Below are 7,174 nucleotides of genomic sequence, written 5' to 3'. Positions count from 1 at the left end.
ATAGGCCAGGGGGAAATTGGGCCGGTTAGCTGGGTCGTGGCCCAGTGGGGGGGAAGTTCTTCCTTTTTTTATATTTTGTTTTCTGTTTTGCATTTTCTTTTATTATTTCTCTTTTCTATTTTAATTCATTTTAAAATATTCAGGCACCTTCAAAAAAATATGCTTTCTTTATTATAATTACCCTTGTAATATTCGGCAACCACCGAACATTTTTGTTTCAACTTTGAAAACGTTTGTTGTTTGACATATTTAGAATTTAAATTTTGAAACGGTTTCGAATCATTGCGAGGTTAGCAACAGTAACCGAGGTGATGTGGAATGATTAGTGTGGGATTACTGTAGCATGATTATCCGGGCGTCACAATTCTCCTCCACTACAAGAAATCTCGTCCCGAGATTTAAGAGGGGAGTAAGGGGGAAAGTTTTGGTTACGAAATTCTAGCGAGTGTTCCCAGTCTTGGTTGCTCTCCTCAAAGAGGTCGATCCATTATGTTGATGTCTTCGTTTCTCTGCTTCAAGCCACCATGACCAAGTTGTCATCCTTTCTTCGGGATCTCCGTCGTCCTACGAACGCGACCAAGGGGAAAAAAAATCTTCGGAAGAACGCATCTCCACAAAGCTGGGAATCTGACGGTGAACTCAATGGGAAATACACAAGGTACCCCACGAGTTGTATTTCAGTGAATTCGTTGAGTGCAATATACGCTGGTACCAAAGTTTCAAATGGGTAGGCAATCATTCGATGACTAGACAGAAGCTAGAATGGGGGTTTGAACAACGAGAATAACATGGTGTTTGATCCCAGGATGAATAATGGTATAGTATTTAGCTCATGAATATCACATGAAGCCAGGTGCAAAGGATACATTAGAATCCGGGTTGTGAAGAAGAGTCAGGTTTCGATCCAGTGGATCTGTGGGTTATGGGCCCACCATGTGGGTTGAAAGTAGGAAAGGTGGTGACATCTTGCATAGCCGCGACAGGGAGGCATGTCAGTGGATAGCTTGTCAGCTATGTCGGCAACAATGTCGGTACCAAGGACGAGGAACAAAGAGAAACCATTTTCCCGCTCGTTGAACGAGGCGAACCAATTGGCAAAGTTCTCACCCATCGGTGGTTACCGGAATGTCATCAACAATAGTAACAGGGTCTTACAGACAGAGTGGTACAATAAGGTGCTTACCTAAGCAGGAGAATATTACTGCTTAGGTCATGTAGATCACAAGAAAGGTTAAACCAAACAATGGAAAGGAAAATATGATTATCAGATTAAACAGAACAATGGAGAGGAAAATGTGTTAAAACACATATTTCAGGGGTATTTCCTTCCCAAGGTCAAACAGAGCATGATATCCATGACAGGATAGAAAGTAGAAAACCATTTATGTAAGGGGAGAGGAATTTCATGATATTACCCATACAGCGGTGTTTGGATAATTGAGCAGGAAACATTTAGCATTGGGCTTCAAATGTTCTTGTTGAAAATCGGAGTACCACAGACATGCTTCGAGATAGTATTGACATGGTCTTCAAGCAAAGGTCAGACTTTGGATACAGGAAGGATCCATCAGGAACAACTTGTAGAATAAGTCTTACAATTTCCTCGTGGAAGAATGGATAACCTTGCTAATAAGGAAACTATAACAGCAGTTCATCCGGCCAAGTGTGCTGGGCATGCCATCACCTTACCGGGTCATAAAAGACCAATGTTATAACTCTTGGAAAAATGTTCCAACCATCATATCTGACCGAGATTCAGATCTGATCAGTGTTAGGATACCTCAAACTCACGATGCTTGAGGAGAAAAGGTGCGATACAAATTGACGAGATGACATCGAAGATTCTCGGGAGATGAACCATGGAAGCCAGTTCCGAAACAAGAGTTCATCGGTAAACCAACGAGAGGATGAGGAGGTGGCTGATGGAATCAGCGACAATTCATCGAGATTAACAAAAGATGGATTTCCGCATTTATGTGAACAAGGAGATAACATTTGTTAGATCAAATGGTATCATGATGTATGCTCGAGGAAAACATACACAATTAAACATTGGTTGAAAGGTGCACCCGAAATATGGGCTGGGTTGCACAACCAACGTCAGAATGGTGATTCAATAATCAAATGTTTAAAAATGAACAGCCAACCATTAACTTCAAAGCAATAGGGTTGCTAGAAGAGCAGAATCCAAATTGCAACGTTCATCTGTTGGTATCCTGGTTAGAACCAACACGGGGACCAAGAAAGAATGGTGATGGCGAGAAGCATCGCTGCAACAAGAATTTCTTAAGAGGTGGTGAAATTCTCACGACCTTCTAAAAAAAGGTGGTAATATTCCAAGGTAAAGAAGAACAATGCTGGGTAGCAAGGATCTCAAGGTACAACACAAAACACGAACAAGTTTGTGTTGGAGGGGAGGCATTAAAGTGGTCGATGACAACACAAATCATCGAAGGCAAGGATGGTATTTCTCATCATGAATTCAATAGATATCCAGGAAGGAGTCAAGATGTTGATGATGATCACGACAAATTTTGTCGAGAGGCTCCACGAAGATGTAATCCATCGGCGATGACATCAAGTTAAAGGAATTATGAAGCAAAAGGTTATTGGAACCATGGGTACGACACAAACTTGAAATCAAGCTTGTTGTTCAAGGTGAAATGATATGATGAGGAAAATCGACGTAAGCTTAGCTCATCGTCGAAAATTGTGCTCCGGGAAGAAAGGACCAGGTAGCATAGTTAAAATTTAGCACAAAATGATATAGCCGATCAGGCTAGGAATGACGTGATGGAGTATTAAACTTCTCATCCACAATGTACTAGGAGTACTGAATCACAGGGGCGATTCGATTCGCTAATCGGTGTTCTCGGTTGACGACAACCAAGAACCCGTGGAGTGACTAAGACGGGGAAAGGCACTACTTCATCAGAAATGCATAAGATGTAGGGCAATCGGTTGATATCCTTGAGATACTAGGGGGTTAGTACTCGAAGGTAGATCAAGATAGAGGTTGGATGGGTGTATTGATCTGTAGAGGACAAGTGGTTTAACTTGTCCGAGAAATGGAATCAAGTAGAAAATATGGTCGGATCCATGATTGCAAAGGATCAATTCACAGATTCCAAATGATACTATAACAAGGAAATAGTTATTATTACAAGAAGCTTCCATGATAGGATCTACATCGTGTCCATGGGCATGAACACAAAGTTCAAGGTCGACTCCCACTTCTCCAATGTATAACCTTCCATTCACGTCTCGCTTTGATAATGGCATTAGTGTTGAAAGTTTTACCTGGTGAAATACCAGATGAGTATGACTCGTGAAAACTTCCGAGTTCACACATATAAAGGAAGGCATAGGTTCCACCCATCAGGGTATCGTGGAAAAATATACCACAAGCTTCAATAGTAAGTACCACCAGCTCGAAAGCAGAGCATGGTTGGCCAAGCAGATGATACAATTTACCAAAGGCACTATGTATCAGGGGAAGAACTCACCAGGTGATTGAATATGAAGGACACTGTCGGATAACAATCCAACAATGGATCGGGTGATCCACAACGTAGCTGATGTGAGTATTGGTACTCCATCAGAGAAAGAAAAAATGCACGAGCATCATATTATAGAACATCGGAATAATTCGATGCTTAGATAACAAAGGAATTACGATTTCCAAAACAAAGGATCAGAAGCAGTCGCTCTGATCAAGGATGGATAAGTTGGACAGACCAGAGGCACAATTGGCGACAAATAGTTTGGTCGAGAACCAGCTCATGTTCAAAAATGATGTCTGGGTCGGAAAGATAATTTAGAAGGGTTGATAGATGATTGTGTGCATTCGCACACATATTGAATCAATAGGATCAAAATGACGGTGTCAAAAGATACTAGTGAATATTGCCAGATATATGGGAAGCATCCATAATGCTAGTAGACAAGTATTTGCAGAGCAATAAAGCTGCTAAGGATTTTCGCAGGATTGAATATTATTTCAAAGACTTTTGTGAAACACCTGAACAACTGGGATGAGCGGATACTTGAAAGGTGCGAGAAATTTATTCTTAGGGGTATTCAGGTGACAAAGAACAGCAAGGCGATAAGCTCAAAGGATTATCGAAACAACGACGAGTGTTTCAAGGTATCTGGTAATAACAAGACCAACTGGGGATGAATGTAATAATAACAACTGCAAGTAGTTATCCATAAGGGTTGACGGTGGAAGGGGAATTGCAAATGCGATGAACATAAGTTCTCGGGTTAACAGCGGAGAGTATCTTCAGGGTCTTCACGTGCCGCAGACGACCATCATTAATAAGGGGCTCTCCGGGTGAAAGCGATAACGAGATCCTAATGTTAGATTTAGCAAAAATCATTTAACCCGAATAGAAGAGAGATCAGAGTCCCAGAGTATAGGTCGAGGAATAAAAGATCCTAGTACCACCCGATGGCGACGTGGGCCCGTAAGGCACACAGCCAAGTTAGTAAAAGTTTTTGTAATGTCTAGACTCGACTTCGGCCAAGGAGTGTGGAAGGGGGATTCCTACAGGCAGTCGGCTCTGATACCAACTTGTGACGCCCCCGATTCAATCGTACACTAATCATGCACGCAAATGTGTACGATCAAGATCAGGGACTCATGGGAAGATATCACAACACAACTCTACAAATAAAATAAGTCATACAAGCATCATAATACAAGCCAGGGGCCTCGAGGGCTCGAATACAAGTGCTCGATCATAGACGAGTCAGCGGAAGCAACAATATCTGAGTACAGACATAAGTTAAACAAGTTGCCATAAGATGGCTAGCACAAACTGGGATACAGATCGAAAGAGGCGCAGACCTCCTGCCTGGGATCCTCCTAACTACTCCTGGTCGTCGTCGTCAGCCTGCACGTAGTAGTAGGCACCTCCAATGTAGTAGTCGTCGTCGACGCTGGCTCCTGGCTCCTGGACTCCAGCATCTGGTTGCGACAACCAGAAAGAAAGGAAAGGGGGGAAAGGGGGGAGAAAGCAACCGTGAGTACTCATCCAAAGTACTCGCAAGCAAGGAACTACACTACATATGCATGGGTATATGTGTAAGGAGGCCATATCAGTGGACTGAACTGCAGAATGCCAGAATAAGAGGGGGATAGCTAATCCTGTCGAAGACTACGCTTCTGGCAGCCTCCGTCTTGCAGCATGTAGAAGAGAGTAGATTGAAGTCCTCCAAGTAGCATCTCCAAGTAGCATATCCAGGTAGCATCTCCAAGCGCATCTCCAGTCGCATCGCATAGCATAATCCTACCCGGCGATCCTCTCCTCGTCACCCTGTAGAAAAGCGATCACCGGGTTGTCTGTGGAACTTGGAAGGGTGTGTTTTATTAAGTATCCGGTTCTAGTTGTCATAAGGTCAAGGTACAACTCCAAGTCGTCCTGTTACCGAAGATCACGGCTATTCGAATAGATTAACTTCCCTGCAGGGGTGCACCACATAACCCAACACGCTCGATCCCATTTGGCCGGACACACTTTCCTGGGTCATGCCCGGCCTCGGAAGATCAACACGTCGCAGCCCCACCTAGGCACAACAGAGAGGTCAGCACGCCGGTCTAAATCCTATGCGCGCAGGGGTCTGGGCCCATCGCCCATTGCACACCTGCACGTTGCGTACGCGGTGAGCAGACCTAGCAACCTCCATTACAAAGGAAGTTGCGTTAACGCAGTCCAACCTGGCGCGCGCCACTCAGTCGCTGACGTCAAGAAGGCTTCGGCTGATACCACGACGCCTGGATACCCATAACTACTCCCGCGTAGATGGTTAGTGCGTATAGGCTCGTAGCCGACTCAGATCAAATACCAAGATCTCGTTAAGCGTGTTAAGTATCCGCGAACGCCGAACAGGGCCAGGCCCACCTGTCTCCTAGGTGGTCTCAACCTGCCCTGCCGCTCCGCCACAAAGTAATAGTCGGGGGCCGTCGGGAACCCAGGCCCACCTCTACCGGGATGGAGCCACCTGCCCCTTCAGCCCCCATCTCCGAACAGTATCACAGGTAATGTAACTGTGTAAAGTATATAGTATACGCCCGTGATCACCTCCCAAAGTGATCACAGCCCAGTAGTATAGCATGGCAGACGGACAAGAGTGTAGGGCCACTGATGGAACACTAGCATCCTATACTAAGCATTTAGGATTGCGGGTAAGGTATCAATGACTGTAGCAGCAATGACAGGCTATGCATCAGAATAGGATTAACGGAAAGCAGTAACATGCTACACTACTCTAATGCAAGCAGTATAGAGAAGAGTAGGCGATATCTGGTGATCAAAGGGGGGCTTGCCTGGTTGCTCAGACAAGGAGGGGTCGTCGATGACGTAGTCGACCACAGGGGCATCAGCATCGGTCTCGGAGTCTACCGGAAAGGAGTAACGGAGGGGGAACACAATAAATAACAGAGCAATCAAATGTAACACAAAGCAAGACGCGGCAATACGTTGTGCTAGGGGTGTCCTAACGTAGGGATAGGCGATACCGGTGAAGGGGGAAACATCCGGGAAAGTATCCCCAGGGTTTCGCGTTTTCGGACAGATGAACCGGAGGGGGAAAGTTGCGTGTTTGGTATGTTAGAGGTGTGTGGTGCACGAACGGGCTGCGTATCCGGGTTCGTCTCGTCGTTCTGAGCAACTTTCATGTAGAAAGTATTTTCATCTGAGTTACGGATTAAAAGATATGATTTTCTAAAGATTTAAATCATTTTCTGATTTTATTTATTCATTTAAATCCAACCTTATCCAAAACAGTGTTTGCTGACGTCATCATGACGTCAGCAGTCAACAGGGGCGTTGACTGGTCAAACTGACGTGTGGGTCCAGCGGGGCCCACCTGTCATACCCTGTTTAGGCTAATCAGGTTTTAGCTAAACTAATCACAGTTTAATTAGACTAATTAGTTAATTTGATTAATCTAATTATGATTAATTAACTTAATTAATTCCTTAATTAATTAATTAATTAATTAATTAATTATTTTTATTATTATTAATTTTAATTCCTCTTTTTTTTAATAAAACGTTCTGGGGCCGTGGGGCCCCCATGTCATTGGCACCAGTGGCCAGAGTGGTTTCGGTGTTAGCGGGCGCTGGGCACCCGCCCGAACTGGCGCAGCGGGCGCTCGTCCGCGGCCA

Source organism: Triticum dicoccoides, chromosome 5A (genome assembly GCF_002162155.2).
Source record: "Triticum dicoccoides isolate Atlit2015 ecotype Zavitan chromosome 5A, WEW_v2.0, whole genome shotgun sequence".
Taxonomy (NCBI): Eukaryota; Viridiplantae; Streptophyta; class Magnoliopsida; order Poales; family Poaceae; genus Triticum; species Triticum dicoccoides.
The sequence above is the reverse complement of the archived record's forward strand: the minus strand, read 5'-3'. Positions refer to the sequence as shown.